The 22,883-nt window shown below is 51.5% G+C and overlaps 1 protein-coding gene across 1 annotated transcript in view; it reads right to left on the bottom strand.

Annotated features, from left to right (window-relative positions):
* The window catches only part of TLN1 (talin 1), a 245,387-nt gene extending 226,041 nt beyond the window's left edge, over positions 1-19,346 (bottom strand). Inside the window, exon 1 of the mRNA XM_075330534.1 lies at positions 19,283-19,346. The gene's annotated coding sequence lies outside the window, so the exon portion shown is untranslated. The remainder of the gene's footprint in view (positions 1-19,282) is intronic.
* Positions 19,347-22,883: the final 3,537 nt, after the last annotated feature.

Raw genomic sequence — 22,883 nt, 5'->3', positions numbered from 1 at the left:
GCGCCCCAGAGAGAGAGCGCGCGAGGGACAGGGCCCAGAGCGCCCCAGAGAGAGAGAGCGCGAGGGACGGGGCCCAGAGCGAGAGAGAGAGAGCGCGAGGGACGGGGCCCAGAGCGAGAGAGAGAGCGCGAGGGACGGGGCCCAGAGCGAGAGAGAGAGAGCGCGAGGGACGGGGCCCAGAGCGAGAGAGAGAGAGCGCGAGGGACGGGGCCCAGAGCGAGAGAGAGAGAGAGCGCGAGGGACGGGGCCCAGAGCGAGAGAGAGAGAGAGCGCGAGGGACGGGGCCCAGAGAGAGAGAGAGAGCGCGAGGGACGGGGCCCAGAGCGAGAGAGAGAGAGCGCGAGGGACGGGGCCCAGAGCGAGAGAGAGAGAGCGCGAGGGACGGGGCCCAGAGCGAGAGAGAGAGAGCGCGAGGGACGGGGCCCAGAGCGAGAGAGAGAGAGAGCGCGAGGGACGGGGCCCAGAGCGAGAGAGAGAGAGAGCGCGAGGGACGGGGCCCAGAGCGAGAGAGAGAGAGAGCGCGAGGGACGGGGCCCAGAGCGAGAGAGAGAGAGCGCGAGGGACGGGGCCCAGAGCGAGAGAGAGAGAGCGCGAGGGACGGGGCCCAGAGCGAGAGAGAGAGAGCGCGAGGGACGGGGCCCAGAGCGAGAGAGAGAGAGAGCGCGAGGGACGGGGCCCAGAGCGAGAGAGAGAGAGAGCGCGAGGGACGGGGCCCAGAGCGAGAGAGAGAGAGAGCGCGAGGGACGGGGCCCAGAGCGAGAGAGAGAGAGAGCGCGAGGGACGGGGCCCAGAGCGAGAGAGAGAGAGAGCGCGAGGGACGGGGCCCAGAGCGAGAGAGAGAGAGAGCGCGAGGGACGGGGCCCAGAGCGAGAGAGAGAGAGAGCGCGAGGGACGGGGCCCAGAGCGAGAGAGAGAGAGCGCGAGGGACGGGGCCCAGAGCGAGAGAGAGAGAGAGCGCGAGGGACGGGGCCCAGAGCGAGAGAGAGAGAGCGCGAGGGACGGGGCCCAGAGCGAGAGAGAGAGAGCGCGAGGGACGGGGCCCAGAGCGAGAGAGAGAGAGCGCGAGGGACGGGGCCCAGAGCGAGAGAGAGAGAGCGCGAGGGACGGGGCCCAGAGCGAGAGAGAGAGAGCGCGAGGGACGGGGCCCAGAGCGAGAGAGAGAGAGCGCGAGGGACGGGGCCCAGAGCGAGAGAGAGAGAGCGCGAGGGACGGGGCCCAGAGCGAGAGAGAGAGAGCGCGAGGGACGGGGCCCAGAGCGAGAGAGAGAGAGCGCGAGGGACGGGGCCCAGAGCGAGAGAGAGAGAGCGCGAGGGACGGGGCCCAGAGCGAGAGAGAGAGAGCGCGAGGGACGGGGCCCAGAGCGAGAGAGAGAGAGCGCGAGGGACGGGGCCCAGAGCGAGAGAGAGAGAGCGCGAGGGACGGGGCCCAGAGCGAGAGAGAGAGAGCGCGAGGGACGGGGCCCAGAGCGAGAGAGAGAGAGCGCGAGGGACGGGGCCCAGAGCGAGAGAGAGAGAGCGCGAGGGACGGGGCCCAGAGCGAGAGAGAGAGAGCGCGAGGGACGGGGCCCAGAGCGAGAGAGAGAGAGCGCGAGGGACGGGGCCCAGAGCGCCCCAGAGGGAGAGCGCGCGAGGGACAGGGCCCAGAGCGCCCCAGAGAGAGAGAGCGCGAGGGACGGGGCCCAGAGCGAGAGAGAGAGCGCGAGGGACTGGGCCCAGAGCGAGAGAGAGAGCGCGAGGGACTGGGCCCAGAGCGAGAGAGAGAGAGCGCGAGGGACGGGGCCCAGAGCGAGAGAGAGAGAGAGAGCGCGAGGGACTGGGCCCAGAGCGAGAGAGAGAGCGCGAGGGACTGGGCCCAGAGCGAGAGAGAGAGAGCGCGAGGGACGGGGCCCAGAGCGAGAGAGAGAGAGCGCGAGGGACGGGGCCCAGAGCGAGAGAGAGAGAGCGCGAGGGACGGGGCCCAGAGCGCCCCAGAGAGAGAGAGCGCGAGGGACGGGGCCCAGGAGCGCCCCAGAGAGAGCGCGAGGGACGGAGCCCAGAGCGCCCCAGAGAGAGAGCGCGAGGGACGGAGCCCAGAGCGCCCCAGAGAGAGAGAGCGCGAGGGACGGGGCCCAGAGCGCCCCAGAGAGAGAGAGCGCGAGGGACGGGGCCCAGAGCGCCCCAGAGAGAGAGAGCGCGAGGGACGGGGCCCAGGAGCACCCCAGAGAGAGAGCGCGAGGGACGGGGCCCAGGAGCACCCCAGAGAGAGAGAGAGACAGAGCGCGAGGGACGGAGCCCAGAGCACCCCAGAGAGACAGAGCGCGAGGGACGGAGCCCAGAGCACCCCAGAGAGACAGAGCGCGAGGGACGGGGCCCAGAGCGCCTCAGAGAGAGAGAGAGAGCGCGAGGGACGGGGCCCAGAGCGCCCCAGAGAGACAGAGCGCGAGGGACGGGGCCCAGAGCGCCCCAGAGAGAGAGAGAGAGCGCGAGGGACGGGGCCCAGAGCGCCCCAGAGAGAGAGAGCACGAGGGACGGGGCCCAGAGCGCCCCAGAGCGAGAGAGAGCGCGCGAGGGACGGGGCCCAGAGCGCCCCAGAGCGAGAGAGAGAGCGCGAGGGACGGGGCCCAGAGCGAGAGAGAGAGCGCGAGGGACGGGGCCCAGAGCGCCCCAGAGCGAGAGAGAGAGCGCGAGGGACGGGGCCCAGAGCGCCCCAGAGCGAGAGAGAGAGCGCGCGAGGGACGGGGCCCAGAGCGCCCCAGAGAGAGAGCGCGAGGGACGGGGCCCAGAGCGCCCCAGAGCGAGAGAGAGAGCGCGAGGGACGGGGCCCAGAGCGCCCCAGAGCGAGAGAGAGAGCGCGAGGGACGGGGCCCAGAGCGCCCCAGAGCGAGAGAGAGAGCGCGAGGGACGGGGCCCAGAGCGCCCCAGAGCGAGAGAGAGAGCGCGAGGGACGGGGCCCAGAGCGCCCCAGAGAGAGAGAGCGCATGCAAGGGACGGGGCCCAGAGCGAGAGAGAGAGAGCGCGAGGGACGGGGCCCAGAGCGAGAGAGAGAGAGCGCGAGGGACGGGGCCCAGAGCGAGAGAGAGAGAGCGCGAGGGACGGGGCCCAGAGCGAGAGAGAGAGAGCGCGAGGGACGGGGCCCAGAGCGAGAGAGAGAGAGCGCGAGGGACGGGGCCCAGAGCGAGAGAGAGAGAGCGCGAGGGACGGGGCCCAGAGCGCCCCAGAGGGAGAGAGCGCGAGGGACGGGGCCGAGAGCGCCCCAGAGAGAGAGAGCGCGAGGGACGGGGCCCAGAGCACCCCAGAGAGACAGAGCGCGAGGGTCGGGGCCGAGAGCGCCCCAGAGATGGAGAGCGCGAGGGACGGGGCCCAGAGAGAGCGAGAGCGAGAGCAAGAGAGAGACGGGGCCCAGAGCGCCCCAGAGATGGAGAGCGCGAGGGACGGGGCCGAGAGCGCCCCAGAGAGAGAGAGCGCGAGGGACGGGGCCGAGAGCGCCCCAGAGAGAGAGAGCGCGAGGGACGGGGCCGAGAGCGCCCCAGAGCGAGAGAGAGAGCGCGAGGGACGGGGCCCAGAGCGCCCCAGAGCGAGAGAGAGAGCGCGAGGGACGGGGCCCAGAGCGCCCCAGAGCGAGAGAGAGAGCGCGAGGGACGGGGCCCAGAGCGCCCCAGAGCGAGAGAGAGAGCGCGAGGGACGGGGCCCAGAGCGCCCCAGAGCGAGAGAGAGAGCGCGAGGGACGGGGCCCAGAGCGCCCCAGAGCGAGAGAGAGAGCGCGAGGGACGGGGCCCAGAGCGCCCCAGAGAGAGAGAGCGCGAGGGACGGGGCCCAGAGCGCCCCAGAGAGAGAGAGCGCGAGGGACGGGGCCCAGAGCGCCCCAGAGAGAGAGAGCGCGAGGGACGGGGCCCAAAGCGCCCCAGAGAGAGAAAGCGCGAGGGACGGGGCCCAGAGCGAGAGAGAGAGAGCGCGAGGGACGGGGCCCAGAGCGAGAGAGAGAGAGCGTGCGAGGGACGGGGCCCAGAGCGCCCCAGAGGGAGAGAGCGCGAGGGACGGGGCCGAGAGCGCCCCAGAGGGAGAGAGCGCGAGTGACGGGGCCCAGAGCGCCCCAGAGAGAGAGAGCGCGAGGGACGGGGCCCAGAGCGCCCCAGAGAGAGAGAGAGCGCGAGGGACGGGGCCGAGAGCGCCCCAGAGAGAGAGAGCGCGAGTGACGGGGCCCAGAGCGCCCCAGAGAGAGAGAGCGCGAGGGACGGGGCCGAGAGCGCCCCAGAGAGAGAGAGCGCGAGTGACGGGGCACAGAGCGCCCCAGAGAGAGAGAGCGCGAGGGACGGGGCACAGAGCGCCCCAGAGAGAGAGAGCGCGAGGGACGGGGCACAGAGCGCCCCAGAGAGAGAGAGCGCGAGGGACGGGGCACAGAGCGCCCCAGAGAGAGAGAGCGCGAGGGACGGGGCCGAGAGAGCGCGAGGGACGGGGCCGAGAGAGAGAGCGAGAGAGCGCGAGGGACGGGGCCGAGAGAGAGAGAGAGCGAGAGAGCGCGAGGGACGGGGCCGAGAGAGAGAGAGAGAGAGAGAGAGAGAGAGCGAGAGAGCGCGAGGGACGGGGCCGAGAGAGAGAGAGCGCGAGAGAGCGCGAGGGACGGGGCCGAGAGAGAGAGAGCGAGAGAGCGCGAGGGACGGGAGCGAGAGAGCGCGAGGGACGGGGCCGAGAGAGAGAGAGAGCGAGAGAGCGCGAGGGACGGGGCCGAGAGAGAGAGAGAGCGAGAGAGCGCGAGGGACGGGGCCGAGAGAGAGAGAGAGAGCGAGAGAGCGCGAGGGACGGGGCCGAGAGCGAGAGCGAGAGCGAGAGCGAGAGCGAGAGCGAGAGCGAGAGCGAGAGCGAGAGCGAGAGAGAGAGAGAGAGAGAGAGAGAGGGCCCATCTGAGAGCAGCACACAATAACACTTTGCGTTGCGGAGAGAGAGAGAAAGCCCCCATCATCACCGCACACACCCAGGCACTACCGCCCCCATGATCACCGCACACACCCAGGCACTACCACCCCCATCATCACCGCACACACCCAGGCACTACCACCCCCATCATCACCGCACACACCCAGGCACTACCACCCCCATCATCACCGCACACACCCAGGCACTACCGCCCCCATCATAACCGCACACACCCAGGCACTACCACCCCCATCATCACCGCACACACCCAGGCACTACCACCCCCATCATCACCGCACACACCCAGGCACTACCACCCCCATCATCACCGCACACACCCAGGGCACTACGACCCCCATCATCACCGCACACACACCCAGGCACTACCACCCCCATCATCACCGGAGACTGAACTGACCAGAGGGGAGCGCACCGTACAGAAGAAGAGCGGGGACTGAGCTGACAAGAGGGGGAGCGCACCGTACAGGAGAAGAGCGGAGACTGAGCTGACCAGAGGGGGAGCGCACCGTACAGGAGAAGAGGGGAGACTGAACTGACCAGAGGGGGAGCGCACCGTACAGGAGAAGAGGGGAGACTGAACTGACCAGAGGGGGAGCGCACCGTACAGGAGAAGAGGGGAGACTGAACTGACCAGAGAGGGAGCGCACCGTACAGGAGAAGAGCGGAGACTGAACTGACCAGAGGGGGAGCGCACCGTATAGGAGAAGAGGGGAGACTGAACTGACCAGAGGGGGAGCGCACCGTACAGGAGAAGAGCGGAGACTGAGCTGACCAGAGGGGGAGCGCACCGTACAGGAGAAGAGCGGAGACTGAACTGACCAGAGGGGGAGCGCACCGTACAGGAGAAGAGCGGAGACTGAGCTGACCAGAGGGGGAGCGCACCGTACAGGAGAAGAGGAGAGACTGAACTGACCAGAGGGGGAGCGCACCGTACAGGAGAAGAGCGGAGACTGAACTGACCAGAGGGGGAGCGCACCGTACAGGAGAAGAGCGGAGACTGAGCTGACCAGAGGGGGAGCGCACCGTACAGGAGAAGAGGAGAGACTGAACTGACCAGAGGGGGAGCGCACCGTACAGGAGAAGAGCGGAGACTGAACTGACCAGAGGGGGAGCGCACCGTACAGGAGAAGAGCGGAGACTGAACTGACCAGAGGGGGAGCGCACTGCTGCATCTCGTCCACTGCGGTGTCTGACAGCAGAAAAGATTGTGCTGCAATGGAGAGAAGTGAATAACTGAACTATAGCTATAATCCCACGAGTATACGGCTACATATACACACACGAGTATACGGCTATATATACACACACGAGTATACGGCTATATATACACAGGAGTATACGGCTATATATACACAGGAGTATACGGCTATATATACACAGGAGTATACGGCTATATATACACAGGAGTATACGGCTATATATACACACAGGAGTATACGGCTATATATACACACAGGAGTATACGGCTATATATACACACAGGAGTATACGGCTATATATACACACAGGAGTATACGGCTATATATACACACAGGAGTATACGGCTATATATACACAGGAGTATACGGCTATATATACACAGGAGTATACGGCTATATATACACAGGAGTATACGGCTATATATACACAGGAGTATACGGCTATATATACACAGGAGTATACGGCTATATATACACAGGAGTATACGGCTATATATACACAGGAGTATACGGCTATATATACACAGGAGTATACGGCTATATATACACAGGAGTATACGGCTATATATACACAGGAGTATACAGCTATATATACACAGGAGTATACGGCTATATATACACAGGAGTATACAGCTATATATACACAGGAGTATACGGCTATATATACACAGGAGTATACAGCTATATATACACAGGAGTATACGGCTATATATACACAGGAGTATACAGCTATATATACACAGGAGTATACGGCTATATATACACAGGAGTATACAGCTATATATACACAGGAGTATACGGCTATATATACACAGGAGTATACAGCTATATATACACAGGAGTATACGGCTATATATACACAGGAGTATACAGCTATATATACACAGGAGTATACGGCTATATATACACAGGAGTATACAGCTATATATACACAGGAGTATACAGCTATATATACACACAGGAGTCTATGACTATATATACACAGGAGTATACAGCTATATATACACAGGAGTATACGGCTATATATACACAGGAGTATACAGCTATATATACACAGGAGTATACAGCTATATATACACACAGGAGTCTATGACTATATATACACAGGAGTATATGGCTATATATACACAGGAGTATATGGCTATATATACACAGGAGTATATGGCTATATATACACAGGAGTATATGGCTATATATACACAGGAGTATATGGCTATATATACACAGGAGTATATGGCTATATATACACAGGAGTATATGGCTATATATACACACAGGAGTATACGGCTATATATACACACAGGAGTATACGGCTATATACACACAGGAGTATACGACTATATATACACAGGAGTCTATGACTATATATACACAGGAGTATATGGCTATATATACACAGGAGTATATGGCTATATATACACAGGAGTATATGGCTATATATACACAGGAGTATACGGCTATATATACACAGGAGTATACGGCTATATATACACAGGAGTATACGGCTATATATACACAGGAGTATACAGCTATATATACACAGGAGTATACGGCTATATATACACAGGAGTATACAGCTATATATACACAGGAGTATACGGCTATATATACACAGGAGTATACAGCTATATATACACAGGAGTATACGGCTATATATACACAGGAGTATACAGCTATATATACACAGGAGTATACAGCTATATATACACACAGGAGTCTATGACTATATATACACAGGAGTATACAGCTATATATACACAGGAGTATACGGCTATATATACACAGGAGTATACAGCTATATATACACAGGAGTATACAGCTATATATACACACAGGAGTCTATGACTATATATACACAGGAGTATATGGCTATATATACACAGGAGTATATGGCTATATATACACAGGAGTATATGGCTATATATACACAGGAGTATATGGCTATATATACACAGGAGTATATGGCTATATATACACAGGAGTATATGGCTATATATACACAGGAGTATATGGCTATATATACACACAGGAGTATACGGCTATATATACACACAGGAGTATACGGCTATATACACACAGGAGTATACGACTATATATACACAGGAGTCTATGACTATATATACACAGGAGTATATGGCTATATATACACAGGAGTATATGGCTATATATACACAGGAGTATATGGCTATATATACACAGGAGTATACGGCTATATATACACACAGGAGTATACGGCTATATATACACACAGGAGTATACGGCTATATACACACAGGAGTATACGACTATATATACACAGGAGTATATGGCTATATATACACAGGAGTATATGGCTATATATACACACAGGAGTATACGGCTATATACACACAGGAGTATACGGCTATATATACACAGGAGTATATGGCTATATATACACAGGAGTATATGGCTATATATACACAGGAGTATACGGCTATATATACACAGGAGTATACGGCTATATATACACAGGAGTATACGGCTATATATACACAGGAGTATACAGCTATATATACACAGGAGTATACGGCTATATATACACAGGAGTATACGGCTATATATACACAGGAGTATACGGCTATATATACACAGGAGTATACAGCTATATATACACAGGAGTATATGGCTATATATACACACAGGAGTATATGGCTATATATACACACAGGAGTATACGGCTATATATACACAGGACAATACAGTAATATATATATACACACACACACATACACACACACGTATATATCTAAGTACACTATATACGGACACACATTGCGTATACACCATATACAGAGCTCCATGGGATGATATACAGTATAGTCAATATACACGTGGACTATATACAGATACACATTGAGTATATGGAGGAGTATACACTATATACCCACAGAGGAGTGTACTCTATATACCCACAGAGGAGTGTACTCTATATACCCACAGAGGAGTGTACACTATATACCCACAGAGGAGTGTACACTATATACCCACAGAGGAGTGTACTCTATATACCCACAGAGGAGTGTACTCTATATACCCACAGAGGAGTGTACACTATATACCCACAGAGGAGTGTACTCTATATACCCACAGAGGAGTGCACTCTATATACCCACAGAGGAGTGCACTCTATATACCCACAGAGGAGTGTACTCTATATACCCACAGAGGAGTGTACACTATATACCCACAGAGGAGTGTACACTATATACCCACAGAGGAGTGTACTCTATATACCCACAGAGGAGTGTACTCTATATACCCACAGAGGAGTGTACACTATATACCCACAGAGGAGTGTACACTATATACCCACAGAGGAGTGTACTCTATATACCCACAGAGGAGTGTACTCTATATACCCACAGAGGAGTGTACTCTATATACCCACAGAGGAGTGTACACTATACACCCACAGAGGAGTGTACTCTATACACCCACAGAGGAGTGCACTCTATATACCCACAGAGGAGTGCACTCTATATACCCACAGAGGAGTGCACTCTATATACCCACAGAGGAGTGCACTCTATACACCCACAGAGGAGTGCACTCTATACACCCACAGAGGAGTGCACTCTATATACCCACAGAGGAGTGCACTCTATACACCCACAGAGGAGTGTACTCTATACACCCACAGAGGAGTGTACTCTATACACCCACAGAGGAGTGTACTCTATACACCCACAGAGGAGTGTACTCTATACACCCACAGAGGAGTGTACTCTATACACCCACAGAGGAGTGTACTCTATACACCCACAGAGGAGTGTACTCTATACACCCACAGAGGAGTGTACACTATACACCCACAGAGGAGTGTACTCTATATACCCACAGAGGAGTGTACTCTATATACCCACAGAGGAGTGTACTCTATATACCCACAGAGGAGTGTACACTATATACCCACAGAGGAGTGTACACTATATACCCACAGAGGAGTGTACTCTATATACCCACAGAGGAGTGTACTCTATATACCCACAGAGGAGTGTACACTATATACCCACAGAGGAGTGTACTCTATATACCCACAGAGGAGTGTACTCTATATACCCACAGAGGAGTGTACTCTATACACCCACAGAGGAGTGTACACTATATACCCACAGAGGAGTGTACTCTATACACCCACAGAGGAGTGCACTCTATATACCCACAGAGGAGTGCACTCTATATACCCACAGAGGAGTGCACTCTATATACCCACAGAGGAGTGCACTCTATACACCCACAGAGGAGTGTACTCTATACACCCACAGAGGAGTGTACTCTATACACCCACAGAGGAGTGTACTCTATACACCCACAGAGGAGTGTACTCTATACACCCACAGAGGAGTGTACTCTATACACCCACAGAGGAGTGTACTCTATACACCCACAGAGGAGTGTACTCTATACACCCACAGAGGAGTGTACTCTATACACCCACAGAGGAGTGTACACTATATACCCACAGAGGAGTGTACACTATATACCCACAGAGGAGTGTACACTATATACCCACAGAGGAGTGCACTCTATATACCCACAGAGGAGTGCACTCTATATACCCACAGAGGAGTGCACTCTATATACCCACAGAGGAGTGCACTCTATATACCCACAGAGGAGTGCACTCTATATACCCACAGAGGAGTGCACTCTATATACCCACAGAGGAGTGCACTCTATATACCCACAGAGGAGTGCACTCTATATACCCACAGAGGAGTGCACTCTATATACCCACAGAGGAGTGCACTCTATATACCCACAGAGGAGTGCACTCTATATACCCACAGAGGAGTGCACTCTATATACCCACAGAGGAGTGCACTCTATATACCCACAGAGGAGTGCACTCTATATACCCACAGAGGAGTGCACTCTATATACCCACAGAGGAGTGCACTCTATATACCCACAGAGGAGTGCACTCTATATACCCACAGAGGAGTGCACTCTATATACCCACAGAGGAGTGCACTCTATATACCCACAGAGGAGTGCACTCTATATACCCACAGAGGAGTGCACTCTATATACCCACAGAGGAGTGCACTCTATATACCCACAGAGGAGTGCACTCTATATACCCACAGAGGAGTGCACTCTATATACCCACAGAGGAGTGCACTCTATATACCCACAGAGGAGTGCACTCTATATACCCACAGAGGAGTGCACTCTATATACCCACAGAGGAGTGCACTCTATATACCCACAGAGGAGTGCACTCTATATACCCACAGAGGAGTGCACTCTATATACCCACAGAGGAGTGCACTCTATATACCCACAGAGGAGTGCACTCTATATACCCACAGAGGAGTGCACTCTATATACCCACAGAGGAGTGCACTCTATATACCCACAGAGGAGTGCACTCTATATACCCACAGAGGAGTGCACTCTATATACCCACAGAGGAGTGCACTCTATATACCCACAGAGGAGTGCACTCTATATACCCACAGAGGAGTGCACTCTATATACCCACAGAGGAGTGCACTCTATATACCCACAGAGGAGTGCACTCTATATACCCACAGAGGAGTGCACTCTATATACCCACAGAGGAGTGCACTCTATATACCCACAGAGGAGTGCACTCTATATACCCACAGAGGAGTGCACTCTATATACCCACAGAGGAGTGCACTCTATATACCCACAGAGGAGTGCACTCTATATACCCACAGAGGAGTGCACTCTATATACCCACAGAGGAGTGCACTCTATATACCCACAGAGGAGTGCACTCTATATACCCACAGAGGAGTGCACTCTATATACCCACAGAGGAGTGCACTCTATATACCCACAGAGGAGTGCACTCTATATACCCACAGAGGAGTGCACTCTATATACCCACAGAGGAGTGCACTCTATATACCCACAGAGGAGTGCACTCTATATACCCACAGAGGAGTGCACTCTATATACCCACAGAGGAGTGCACTCTATATACCCACAGAGGAGTGCACTCTATATACCCACAGAGGAGTGCACTCTATATACCCACAGAGGAGTGCACTCTATATACCCACAGAGGAGTGCACTCTATATACCCACAGAGGAGTGCACTCTATATACCCACAGAGGAGTGCACTCTATATACCCACAGAGGAGTGCACTCTATATACCCACAGAGGAGTGCACTCTATATACCCACAGAGGAGTGCACTCTATATACCCACAGAGGAGTGCACTCTATATACCCACAGAGGAGTGCACTCTATATACCCACAGAGGAGTGCACTCTATATACCCACAGAGGAGTGCACTCTATATACCCACAGAGGAGTGCACTCTATATACCCACAGAGGAGTGCACTCTATATACCCACAGAGGAGTGCACTCTATATACCCACAGAGGAGTGCACTCTATATACCCACAGAGGAGTGCACTCTATATACCCACAGAGGAGTGCACTCTATATACCCACAGAGGAGTGCACTCTATATACCCACAGAGGAGTGCACTCTATATACCCACAGAGGAGTGCACTCTATATACCCACAGAGGAGTGCACTCTATATACCCACAGAGGAGTGCACTCTATATACCCACAGAGGAGTGCACTCTATATACCCACAGAGGAGTGCACTCTATATACCCACAGAGGAGTGCACTCTATATACCCACAGAGGAGTGCACTCTATATACCCACAGAGGAGTGCACTCTATATACCCACAGAGGAGTGCACTCTATATACCCACAGAGGAGTGCACTCTATATACCCACAGAGGAGTGCACTCTATATACCCACAGAGGAGTGCACTCTATATACCCACAGAGGAGTGCACTCTATATACCCACAGAGGAGTGCACTCTATATACCCACAGAGGAGTGCACTCTATATACCCACAGAGGAGTGCACTCTATATACCCACAGAGGAGTGCACTCTATATACCCACAGAGGAGTGCACTCTATATACCCACAGAGGAGTGCACTCTATATACCCACAGAGGAGTGCACTCTATATACCCACAGAGGAGTGCACTCTATATACCCACAGAGGAGTGCACTCTATATACCCACAGAGGAGTGCACTCTATATACCCACAGAGGAGTGCACTCTATATACCCACAGAGGAGTGCACTCTATATACCCACAGAGGAGTGCACTCTATATACCCACAGAGGAGTGCACTCTATATACCCACAGAGGAGTGCACTCTATATACCCACAGAGGAGTGCACTCTATATACCCACAGAGGAGTGCACTCTATATACCCACAGAGGAGTGCACTCTATATACCCACAGAGGAGTGCACTCTATATACCCACAGAGGAGTGCACTCTATATACCCACAGAGGAGTGCACTCTATATACCCACAGAGGAGTGCACTCTATATACCCACAGAGGAGTGCACTCTATATACCCACAGAGGAGTGCACTCTATATACCCACAGAGGAGTGCACTCTATATACCCACAGAGGAGTGCACTCTATATACCCACAGAGGAGTGCACTCTATATACCCACAGAGGAGTGCACTCTATATACCCACAGAGGAGTGCACTCTATATACCCACAGAGGAGTGCACTCTATATACCCACAGAGGAGTGCACTCTATATACCCACAGAGGAGTGCACTCTATATACCCACAGAGGAGTGCACTCTATATACCCACAGAGGAGTGCACTCTATATACCCACAGAGGAGTGCACTCTATATACCCACAGAGGAGTGCACTCTATATACCCACAGAGGAGTGCACTCTATATACCCACAGAGGAGTGCACTCTATATACCCACAGAGGAGTGCACTCTATATACCCACAGAGGAGTGCACTCTATATACCCACAGAGGAGTGCACTCTATATACCCACAGAGGAGTGCACTCTATATACCCACAGAGGAGTGCACTCTATATACCCACAGAGGAGTGCACTCTATATACCCACAGAGGAGTGCACTCTATATACCCACAGAGGAGTGCACTCTATATACCCACAGAGGAGTGCACTCTATATACCCACAGAGGAGTGCACTCTATATACCCACAGAGGAGTGCACTCTATATACCCACAGAGGAGTGCACTCTATATACCCACAGAGGAGTGCACTCTATATACCCACAGAGGAGTGCACTCTATATACCCACAGAGGAGTGCACTCTATATACCCACAGAGGAGTGCACTCTATATACCCACAGAGGAGTGCACTCTATATACCCACAGAGGAGTGCACTCTATATACCCACAGAGGAGTGTACTCTATATACCCACAGAGGAGTGTACTCTATATACCCACAGAGGAGTGTACTCTATATACCCACAGAGGAGTGTACTCTATATACCCACAGAGGAGTGTACTCTATATACCCACAGAGGAGTGTACTCTATATACCCACAGAGGAGTGTACTCTATATACCCACAGAGGAGTGTACTCTATATACCCACAGAGGAGTGTACTCTATATACCCACAGAGGAGTGTACTCTATATACCCACAGAGGAGTGTACTCTATATACCCACAGAGGAGTATACACTATACACCCACAGAGGAGTGTACACTATACACACACAGAGGAGTGTACACTATACACACACAGAGGAGTGTACACTATACACACACAGAGGAGTATACACTATACACACACAGAGGAGTATACACTATACACACACAGAGGAGTATACACTATACACACACAGAGGAGTATACACTATATACCCACAGAGGAGTATACACTATACACACACAGAGGAGTATACACTATACACACACAGAGGAGTATACACTATACACACAGAGGAGTATACACTATACACACAGAGGAGTATACACTATATACCCACAGAGGAGTATACACTATATACCCACAGAGGAGTATACACTATACACACATAGAGTAGTATACACTATACACACAGAGGAGTATACACTATACACACAGAGTAGTATACACTATACACACAGAGGAGTATACACTATATACACACAGAGGAGTATACACTATATACACACAGAGGAGTATACACTATATACACACACAGAGGAGTATACACTATATACACACAGAGGAGTATACACTATATACACACAGAGGAGTATACACTATATACACACAGAGGAGTATACACTATATACACACAGAGGAGTATACACTATACACACAGAGGAGTATACACTATACACCCACAGAGGAGTATACACTATATACACACAGAGGAGTATACACTATATACACACAGAGGAGTGTACACTATACACACAGAGGAGTATACACTATATACACACAGAGTAGTATACACTATACACACAGAGGAGTATACACTATATACACATAGAGGAGTATACACTATACACACAGAGGAGTATACACTATATACACACAGAGTAGTATACACTATATACACACAGAGGAGTATACACTATATACACATAGAGTAGTATACACTATACACACAGAGGAGTATACACTATATACACATAGAGTAGTATACACTATACACACAGAGGAGTATACACTATACACACACAGAGGAGTGTACACTATATACCCACAGAGGAGTATACACTATATACACAGAGGAGTATACACTATATACACACAGAGGAGTATACACTATATACACACAGAGGAGTATACACTATATACACACAGAGGAGTATACACTATATACACACAGAGGAGTATACACTATATACACACAGAGGAGTGTACTCTATATACACACAGAGGAGTGTACTCTATATACACACAGAGGAGTGTACTCTATATACACACAGAGGAGTATACACTATATACACACGGAGGAGTGTACTCTATATACACACAGAGGAGTATACACTATACACACAGAGTAGTATACACTATATACACACAGAGGAGTATACACTATATACACACACAGAGGAGTATACACTATATACACACAGAGGAGTATACACTATATACACACAGAGGAGTATACACTATATACACACAGAGGAGTGTACACTATATACACACAGAGGAGTGTACACTATACACACAGAGGAGTATACACTATATACACACAGAGTAGTATACACTATATACCCACAGAGGAGTATACACTATACACACAGAGGAGTATACACTATATACACACACAGAGGAGTATACACTATATACCCACAGAGGAGTATACACTATACACACACAGAGGAGTATACACTATACACACACAGAGGAGTATACACTATACACACAGAGCAGTATACACTATATACACACAGAGGAGTATACACTATATACACACACAGAGGAGTATACACTATATACACACACAGAGGAGTATACACTATACACACAGAGGAGTATACACTATACACACAGAGGAGTATACACTATATACACACAGAGCAGTATACACTATATACACACAGAGGAGTATACACTATATACACACAGAGGAGTATACACTATATACACACAGAGGAGTATACACTATATACACACAGAGGAGTATACACTATACACACAGAGGAGTATACACTATACACCCACAGAGGAGTATACACTATATACACACAGAGGAGTATACACTATATACACACAGAGGAGTGTACACTATACACACAGAGGAGTATACACTATATACACACAGAGTAGTATACACTATACACACAGAGGAGTATACACTATATACACATAGAGGAGTATACACTATACACACAGAGGAGTATACACTATATACACACAGAGTAGTATACACTATATACACACAGAGGAGTATACACTATACACACATAGAGTAGTATACACTATACACACAGAGGAGTATACACTATATACACATAGAGGAGTATACACTATACACACAGAGGAGTATACACTATATACACACAGAGTAGTATACACTATATACACACAGAGGAGTATACACTATACACACATAGAGTAGTATACACTATACACACAGAGGAGTATACACTATATACACATAGAGTAGTATACACTATACACACAGAGGAGTATACACTATACACACACAGAGGAGTGTACACTATATACCCACAGAGGAGTATACACTATATACACAGAGGAGTATACACTATATACACACAGAGGAGTATACACTATATACACACAGAGGAGTATACACTATATACACACAGAGGAGTATACACTATATACACACAGAGGAGTATACACTATATACACACAGAGGAGTGTACTCTATATACACACAGAGGAGTGTACTCTATATACACACAGAGGAGTGTACTCTATATACACACAGAGGAGTATACACTATATACACACGGAGGAGTGTACTCTATATACACACAGAGGAGTATACACTATACACACAGAGTAGTATACACTATATACACACAGAGGAGTATACACTATATACACACACAGAGGAGTATACACTATATACACACAGAGGAGTATACACTATATACACACAGAGGAGTATACACTATATACACACAGAGGAGTGTACACTATATACACACAGAGGAGTGTACACTATACACACAGAGGAGTATACACTATATACACACAGAGTAGTATACACTATATACCCACAGAGGAGTATACACTATACACACAGAGGAGTATACACTATATACACACACAGAGGAGTATACACTATATACCCACAGAGGAGTATACACTATACACACACAGAGGAGTATACACTATACACACACAGAGGAGTATACACTATACACACAGAGCAGTATACACTATATACACACAGAGGAGTATACACTATATACACACACAGAGGAGTATACACTATATACACACACAGAGGAGTATACACTATACACACAGAGGAGTATACACTATACACACAGAGGAGTATACACTATATACACACAGAGCAGTATACACTATATACACACAGAGGAGTATACACTATACACACAGAGGAGTATACACTATATACACACAGAGCAGTATACACTATATACACACAGAGGAGTATACACTATACACACACAGAGGAGTATACACTATACACACACAGAGCAGTATACACTATATACACACAGAGGAGTATACACTATACACACACAGAGGAGTATACACTATACACACACAGAGGAGTATACACTATATACACCCAGAGGAGTATACACTATACACACACAGAGGAGTATACACTATACACACACAGAGGAGTATACACTATATACACACAGAGCAGTATACACTATATACACACAGAGGAGTATACACTATACACACACAGAGGAGTATACACTATACACACACAGAGGAGTATACACTATACACACAGAGGAGTATACACTATACACACACAGAGGAGTATACACTATATACCCACAGAGGAGTATACACTATATACCCACAGAGGAGTATACACTATACACCCACAGAGGAGTATACACTATACACCCACAGAGGAGTATACACTATACACACACAGAGGAGTATACACTATATACCCACAGAGGAGTATACACTATATACCCCACAGAGGAGTGTACACTATATACACACAGAGGAGTGTACACTATACACACAGAGCAGTATACACTATATACACACAGAGGAGTATACACTATATACAGTCACTATGACGGGCCGTACATAAAGTTGTATCCCCCGCACAGGACTCCACCGGTGACAGACGCACAGGGCTGCAGCTCTATGTGGCCCCCGGACAGGGCTGTGGCCCCTGGATATAGCCGGGCTGTGGCCCCCGGACAGGGCTGTGGCCCCCGGATATAGCCGGGCTGTGGCCCCCGGACAGGGCTGTGGCCCCTGGATATAGCCGGGCTGTGGCCCCCGGACAGGGCTGTGGCCCCCGGATATAGCCGGGCTGTGGCCCCCGGACAGGGCTGTGGCCCCCGGATATAGCCGGGCTGTGGCCCCCGGACAGGGCTGTGACCCCTGGATATAGCCGGGCTGTGGCCCCCGGACAGGGCTGTGGCCCCCGGATATAGCCGGGCTGTGGCCCCCGGATATAGCCGGGCTGTGGCCCCCGGACAGGGCTGTGGCCCCCGGATATAGCCGGGCTGTGGCCCCCGGACAAGGCTGTGGCCCCCGGACAGGGCTGTGGCCCCCGGATATAGCCGGGCTGTGGCCCCCGGACAAGGCTGTGGCCCCCGGACAGGGCTGTGGCCCCCGGATATAGCCGGGCTGTGGCCCCCGGGTAGGACAAGGCTGTGGCCCCCGGGCCGCACTCACCGCTCCGTTCTCCGCTCTCTCTGACTCCTCAGTGTCCGACCCCGCCCGTCCCGCTCTCCCCCACACCGCCTGCACTGCCGCGTGACTGCCACCAGGCGCCGCTGTACAAATAGCGCCGCGCTGCATATTTCCACCGGCCACAAGAGGCCGCTACACTCAAATCGTCGTACTAAATTCATCCTCTGGCCGCTAGAGGCCGCTGTGCACAGGACGCGCTCTATGTTATCGCCTGAGAGGATCCGCCATCTTTACTACTGGCGAATGTGTAACATATGTAACAACTTCCGGGAACTTCATCCCCGTCAGTGAGAACACGGCCGCCATCACAACTGCTGGCAGCCCTGAGACATTCCGAGGATTAGAAACAGCAGACGGTATCACACAGGGAGGACCAGATACAGCAGACGGTATCACACGGGGGGTTAGATACAGCAGACGGTATCACACAGGAGGGGTTAGATACAGCAGACGATATCACACAGGGGGTTAGATACAGCAGACCGTATCACACGGGGGGTTAGATACAGCAGACGATATCACACGGGGGGTTAGATACAGCAGACCGTATCACACGGGGGGTTAGATACAGCAGACGATATCACACGGGGGGTTAGATACAGCAGACGATATCACACGGGGGGTTAGATACAGCAGACGGTATCACACGGGGGGTTAGATACAGCAGACGGTATCACACGGGGGGTTAGATACAGCAGACGGTATCACACAGGGAGGATCAGATACAGCAGACGATATCACACGGGGGGTTAGATACAGCAGACGGTATCACACGGGGGGTTAGATACAGCAGACGGTATCACACAGGGGGTTAGATACAGCAGACGATATCACACGGGGGGGTTAGATACAGCAGACGATATCACACGGGGGGTTAGATACAGCAGACAGTATCACACAGGGAGGACCAGACACAGCAGACGATATCACACGGGGGGTTAGATACAGCAGACGGTATCACACAGGGGGTTAGATACAGCAGACGATATCACACGGGGGGTTAGATACAGCAGACAGTATCACACAGGGAGGACCAGACACAGCAGACGATATCACACGGGGGGTTAGATACAGCAGACAGTATCACACAGGGAGGATCAGATACAGCAGACTGTATCACACAGGAGGGATTAGATACAGCAGACGGTATCAAACGGGGGGTTAGATACAGCAGACGATATCACACGGGGGGTTAGATACAGCAGACGGTATCAAACGGGGGGTTAGATACAGCAGACGATATCACACGGGGGGTTAGATACAGCAGACGATATCACACGGGGGGTTAGATACAGCAGACGATATCACACGGGGGGTTAGATACAGCAGACGGTATCACACAGGGAGGACCAGACACAGCAGACGATATCACACAGGAGGGATTAGATACAGCAGACGATATCTCACGGGGGGTTAGATACAGCAGACGGTATCACACAGGGGGTTAGATACAGCAGACGGTATCACACGGGGGGTTAGATACAGCAGACGATATCACACAGGGAGGACCAGATACAGCAGACGATATCACACGAGGGGTTAGATACAGCAGACGGTATCACACAGGGAGGACCAGATACAGCAGACGGTATCACACGGGGGGTTAGATACAGCAGACAGTATCACACAGGGAGGACCAGACACAGCAGACGATATCACACAGGAGGGATTAGATACAGCAGACGGTATCACACAGGGAGGACCAGATACAGCAGACGATATCACACGAGGGGTTAGATACAGCAGACAGTATCACACAGGGAGGATCAGATACAGCAGACTGTATCACACAGGAGGGATTAGATACAGCAGACGATATCACACAGGGAGGGCCAGATACAGCAGACGGTATCACACAGGAGGGATTAGATACAGCAGACTGTATCACACAGGAGGGATTAGATACAGCAGACGATATCACACAGGGAGGGCCAGATACAGCAGACAGTATCACACAGGAGGGATTAGATACAGCAGACAGTATCACACAGGAGGGATTAGATACAGCAGACGATATCACACGGGGGGTTAGATACAGCAGACGATATCACACAGGGAGGGCCAGATACAGCAGACGATATCACACAGGAGGGATTAGATACAGCAGACAGTATCACACAGGAGGGATTAGATACAGCAGACGATATCACACGGGGGGTTAGATACAGCAGACGATATCACACAGGGAGGACCAGATACAGCAGACAGTATCACACAGGAGGGATTAGATACAGCAGACAGTATCACACAGGGAGGACCAGATACAGCAGACGATATCACACGGGGGGTTAGATACAGCAGACAGTATCACACAGGGAGGACCAGATACAGCAGACGATATCACACAGGGAGGACCAGATACAGCAGACTGTATCACACAGGAGGGATTAGATACAGCAGACGATATCACACAGGGAGGACCAGATACAGCAGACGATATCACACGGGGGGTTAGATACAGCAGACGATATCACACAGGGAGGACCAGATACAGCAGACGATATCACACGGGGGGTTAGATACAGCAGACGATATCACACAGGGAGGACCAGATACAGCAGACCGTATCACACAGGAGGGATTAGATACAGCAGACCGTATCACACAGGGAGGACCAGATACAGCAGACGATATCACACGGGGGGTTAGATACAGCAGACAGTATCACACAGGGAGGACCAGATACAGCAGACGATATCACACAGGAGGGATTAGATACAGCAGACCGTATCACACAGGGAGGACCAGATACAGCAGACGATATCACACGGGGGGTTAGATACAGCAGACAGTATCACACAGGGAGGACCAGATACAGCAGACGATATCACACAGGAGGGATTAGATACAGCAGACAGTATCACACAGGGAGGACCAGATACAGCAGACGATATTGCACGGGGGGTTAGATACAGCAGACAGTATCACACAGGGAGGACCAGACACAGCAGACGATATCACACAGGAGGGATTAGATACAGCAGACAGTATCACACAGGGAGGGCCAGATACAGCAGACGATATCACACAGGAGGGATTAGATACAGCAGACAGTATCACACAGGGAGGACCAGATACAGCAGACGATATCACACGGGGGGTTAGATACAGCAGACGATATCACACGGGGGGTTAGATACAGCAGACAGTATCACACAGGGAGGACCAGATACAGCAGACGATATCACACAGGAGGGATTAGATACAGCAGACAGTATCACACAGGGAGGACCAGATACAGCAGACGATATCACACGGGGGGTTAGATACAGCAGACAGTATCACACAGGGAGAACCAGACACAGCAGACGATATCACACAGGAGGGATTAGATACAGCAGACCGTATCACACAGGGAGGACCAGATACAGCAGACGATATCACACAGGGGGTTAGATACAGCAGACCGTATCACACAGGGAGGACCAGATACAGCAGACGATATCACACGGGGGGGTTAGATACAACAGACGATATCACACGGGGGGTTAGATATAGCAGACGATATCACACGGGGGGTTAGATACAGCAGACGATATCACACAGGGAGGACCAGATACAGCAGACCGTATCACACAGGAGG

Source organism: Anomaloglossus baeobatrachus, chromosome 1 (assembly GCF_048569485.1).
Source record: "Anomaloglossus baeobatrachus isolate aAnoBae1 chromosome 1, aAnoBae1.hap1, whole genome shotgun sequence".
NCBI classification, from domain to species: domain Eukaryota; kingdom Metazoa; phylum Chordata; class Amphibia; order Anura; family Aromobatidae; genus Anomaloglossus; species Anomaloglossus baeobatrachus.
The sequence above is the reverse complement of the archived record's forward strand: the minus strand, read 5'-3'. Positions and strand labels throughout refer to the sequence as shown.